This window comes from Scyliorhinus torazame, chromosome 2, assembly GCF_047496885.1.
Source record: "Scyliorhinus torazame isolate Kashiwa2021f chromosome 2, sScyTor2.1, whole genome shotgun sequence".
Lineage (NCBI taxonomy): Eukaryota > Metazoa > Chordata > Chondrichthyes > Carcharhiniformes > Scyliorhinidae > Scyliorhinus > Scyliorhinus torazame.
Genome location: NC_092708.1, coordinates 379447788 through 379452608, shown reverse-complemented (window position 1 = coordinate 379452608; position 4821 = coordinate 379447788). Strand labels below are relative to the sequence as shown.

The 4821-nt window shown below is 49.2% G+C and overlaps 1 non-coding gene and 1 pseudogene across 1 annotated transcript; both read right to left on the bottom strand.

Annotated features, from left to right (window-relative positions):
• Nucleotides 1-920: 920 nt before the first annotated feature.
• LOC140408159 (U2 spliceosomal RNA) lies at nt 921-1101 on the bottom strand (annotated as a pseudogene).
• A 2962-nt stretch (nt 1102-4063) lies between these two features.
• On the bottom strand, nt 4064-4250 carry LOC140408037 (U2 spliceosomal RNA). The gene has a single exon (XR_011939983.1). It is a non-coding gene; the product is annotated as a U2 spliceosomal RNA (small nuclear RNA).
• Between the last annotated feature and the right edge of the window lie 571 nt (nt 4251-4821).

Genomic DNA, 4821 nt, shown 5'->3' with positions numbered 1-4821 from the left:
CGTTCTTAGGGTCACCTTGACCTGGTGCTCACTTGTCCAGATGCCGAAGGTGTCTTTCACTTGCACGCTGTCACTTTTCAGCTCAGCGTACCTGGCGAGGAACGTGAGCACATCAGGCACAGGGACGTGGGGGTTGTACGTGTGCAGTGTAACAACCCGATTTCGCTGTGCCGGTAGCGTAAACAGAGGTTCCGCAGTCAGGATCGACAAGGGACTCTGGTTACCTTTTTCCTTGAAGACGTTCAAGAATTTGATGCACGCTGCGACGCTCTTGAAGGTGACATCAAAGAAACCATTCTTGGGGAAGTTTTGCAAGCAGAAGATCTCTGTTGCTTTAAACCCACAGCACTCGAGCAGCACCTTCTTCACGAAGTGTTTCCGGTCCAAAGGTGACTCTCCATCCGTTTTCTTCACTGTGACTCGGACAGTGTTTCGCACGCCCCAGCCTGGTGGTCGGGATGCAGCTGCATCCATAGCTCGTACGTTGGGTGTGAAACTGTATCGGCGTTAGGCCTAAACCCGAGGTTTAGGCCAGCATGTAGATCCACCAATAGCAGCCAAGCTCCAAACGTTTCCTCTTTGACGACTTCAATCCCTCCGAGTTGTCCAATCCACGATCGACATCGAAATCCTCAGCTTCACTCGATCAAATGAGACGACACTTGATCTTAGGAAAAAGGCCGAGAAGCCGAGTAATGCACATTCAAGAGTGAAATGGGTGGTCAATTTCGAATGAGTTCCCTTTCGCCGTTGTGCTTGTAAGATGCGTTTGGTCATTCTTCATGACACCGGGGCCAGGTAGAAGGTAAGTAGCAGCAGCCACTTGCTGAAGCATTTTGTTGTGTGCTGGAAGAAGTGATTAAAGTGTATATTTGTATGTGTTTGAGCTGTTTTTTGAGTTTGAAATTCCCCATGAAGGGGTGGTGTGCACCGTTGCTGGAGATACTGCAATACCAGGTCGATGCGTGGAGTGGACGGAGCAAGCCCCTATTCCATCTCCCTGCTCCAAAAATCAATTTAATATATGGTCCCCAGATAAGGGACATATCAGATATTAAACTGATAAGAACAGATTTTTTATTTTTTTTTTCAAAAAAATATACTTTATTCATAAAAATTTATCATGAGCATTACAGAAACATTTCAAATTGTCTTGACTGTACATTTCCGGCAGGGTTACATGTTGCCTTGACTTTCTTTCATTCAATCTTGATATTGTCATACACATATCACTCTTTACATTACAATTCCTTCTTTAAGTTCTTTAAACTGATAAGAACAGATTTTTTTTTTTTTTCAAAAAAATATACTTTATTCATAAAAATTTATCATGAGCGTTACAGAAACATTTCAAATTGTCTTGACTGTACATTTCCGGCAGGGTTACATGTTGCCTTGACTTTCTTCCATTCAATTTTGATATTGTCGTACACATATCACTCTTTACATTACCATTCCTTCTTAAATATTTACAGTGGCATGTTTGTTTTATACATTGGAGTGTTGGTTGCCCAGACCGAGGAGCTTTACACTGTTACGCGCCCCTCGGTGTACATTTGCTGGAAAGACTTTACACAGTAGTCTTTCCCCATTGCGCCTTGGCGGCAGCTGCCCCAAGCTTGAGTGCGTCCCTCAGCACGTAGTCCTGGACCTTGGAATGTGCCAGTCTGCAACACTCGGTCGAGGACAATTCTTTGCACTGGAAGATCAGCAAGTTTCGGGCAGACCAAAGAGCGTCTTTTACCGAGTTGATGACCTTCCAGCTGCAGTTGATATTTGTCTCGGTGTGTGTCCCTGGCAACAGTCCGTAGAGCACAGAGTCCTGTGTCACAGATCTGTTTGGGATAAACCTTGACAAATACCACTGCATCTCTCTCCAGACCTTCTTTGCAAAGGCACATTCCACAAGGAGGTGTGTGACCGTCTCATTTCCCCCACAGCCACTCCGAGGGCAGCGTGCAGAGCCTTCGGGTGTGCATGAAGAATCTGACAGGGAGGGCCCTTCTCACCACCAGCCAAGCTAGGTCTTGGTGCTTGTTTGAAAGTTCTGGTGATGAGGCGTTCTGCCAGATGACTCTGGCAGTCTGCTCAGGGAACCATCCAACGTCCTCCACGGTCTCTTTTTCCCTGAGGGCCTCGAGGACATTACGTGCTGACCACTGCTTCATTGCCTTGTGGTCAAAGGTGTTTTCCTTCAAAAACTTTTCCACAAAGGACAGGTGGTACGGTACGGTCCAACTACTTGGAGCGTTCCGCGGCAATGAGGCCAGGCCCATCCTTCGCAACACCGGGGACAGGTAGAACCTCAGTATGTAGTGACACTTGGTGTTTGCATACTGGGGGTCCACGCACAGCTTGATGCAGCTGGACACAAAGGTGGCCAACAGGATGAGGGAGGCGTTGGGTACGTTCCGCCCTCCCTTCTCCAGAGGTTTGTACATGGTGTCCCTTCGGACACGGTCCATCTTGGATCGCCAGATAAATTTGAAGATGGCCCGGGTGACTGCTGTGGCGTAGGGTCGGGTTATGGGCCAGACCTGCGCCACGTACAGTAGCACCGAGAGTACCTCACACCTGATGACCAGGGTTTTGCCCGCAATGGAGAGGGAGCGTTGCTCCCACCAGCCCAGTTTCTGTCTTACCTTTCCTATGCGCTCCTCCCAGTTTTTGGTGCACGCCCCAGCAGCTCCGAACCATATCCCCAGCACCTTCAGGTAATCTGACCTGACAGTGAAGGGGACAAAGGACCGGTCGGCCCAGTTCCCAAAGAACATGGCCTCGCTCTTGCCACGGTTTACCTTGGCTCCCGAGGCCAGTTCAAACTGGTCGCAGGTGGTCAAGAGCCTGCGCACAGACGCAGGATCCGAGCAGAAGACGGCAACGTCGTCCATGTACAGGGAGGCCTTGACTTGCATGCCTCCACTGCCTGGGATCGTCACTCCTCTTATGCCCGGATCCCTCCTGATGGACTCGGCAAAAGGTTCTATGCAGCACACAAAAAGGGCAGAGGAGAGAGGGCAGCCCTGCCTGACTCCAGATTTGATTTGGAACTTTTCTGATTCCCACCCATTGATTGAGACTGCGCTATAGATGTTTGTGTAGAGCAGTTTGACCCAATTGCGAATTCCCTCCCCAAACCCCATTTTGGAGAGCACATCCATCATGTAGGTGTGTGATATTACAGTTATAATGGAGGCTGCTCTGAAACCCGACAAGCTCTCGCTCGACCCCCACGCTCCACGCGCAGATCACCTTTTCAACTGCTGGCTCCGGTGTTTCGAGGCCTACCTGGAAGCATCCTCCGCCTTCGCCAAAACGGACGCCGACCGACTCAATCTCCTGTGCTCACGGCTCGACTACGGGCTTTTCGACCTCATCACGGGAACAACGACCTATGCCGATGCCATCGTGAAGCTCAAAAGCCGGTATGCACGAACTGTTAATTCTATTTACGCCCGCCACCGCCTCGCCTCCCGGCACCAGCAGCCGGGTGAACCCCTATCCGTGTTTGTTCGGGACCTCCGTGCCCTCGCGCTCACCTGCAACGCGCCAGCAGTCTCCGCTGAGCAGAACACTGAGGCCCTGGCGCTTGATGCCTTTGTAGCTGGCATTGCTTCCGTCCCGATTCGCCAACTCCTTCTGACACAAACTACCCTGACTCTGGACACGGCAGTCACTATGGCAGAGGCCCAACAGGCAGCCTACGACAATAATGCGTCCTACACGCCTGCACAAACTTCCTTTGCTCCTGTCCACGCTCCCTACGTGGCCGCTACCTCCCAGCAACAACCCCTGCAAGTCACGGCCCACCCAGCCACTCCAGCAGTAAAAATGCCTGGGCCCCAGTGTTATTTTTGTGGCCAGGCAAAACACCCCAGGAAACGCTGCCCTGCTAGAGATGCTACCTGTTCAGCCTGAGTTAAAGTCTCACATGTCTTTGTGGTTCTTGACGCTTAGCGCATCAATTTAATATACTTTTTGTATGTGTGCTGGAAGAAGTGAATAAAGTGTATATTTGTATGTGTTTGATCTGTATTTTGAGTTTGAAATTCCCCATCAAGGGGTGGTGTGCACCGTTGCTGGAGATACTGCAATACCAGGTCGATGCGTGGAGTGGACGGAGCAAGCCCCTATTCCATCTCCCTGCTCCAAAAATCAATTTAATATATGGTCCCCAGATAAGGGACGTATCAGATATTAAACTGATAGGAACAGATTTTTTTTTTTTTTTTTTTTATTCAAAAAAATATACTTTATTCATAAAAATTTATCATGAGCGTTACAGAAACATTTCAAATTGTCTTGACTGTACATTTCCGGCAGGGTTACATGTTGCCTTGACTTTCTTCCATTCAATTTTGATATTGTCGTACACATATCACTCTTTACATTACCATTCCTTCTGAAATATTTACAGTGGCATGTTTGTTTTCTACATTGGAGTGTTGATTGCCCAGACCGAGGGGCTTTACACTGTTACGCTCCCCTCGGTGTACATTTGCTGGAAAGACTTTACACAGTGGTCTTTCCCCATTGCGCCTTGGCGGCAGCTGCCCCAAGCTTGAGTGCGTCCCTCAGCACGTAGTCCTGGACCTTGGAATGTGCCAGTCTGCAACACTCGGTCGAGGACAATTCTTTGCACTGGAAGATCAGCAAGTTTCGGGCAGACCAAAGAGCGTCTTTTACCGAGTTGATGACCTTCCAGCAGCAGTTGATATTTGTCTCGGTGTGTGTCCCTGGAAACAGTCCGTAGAGCACAGAGTCCTGTGTCACAGATCTGTTTGGGATAAACCTTGACAAATACCATTGCATCTCTCTCCA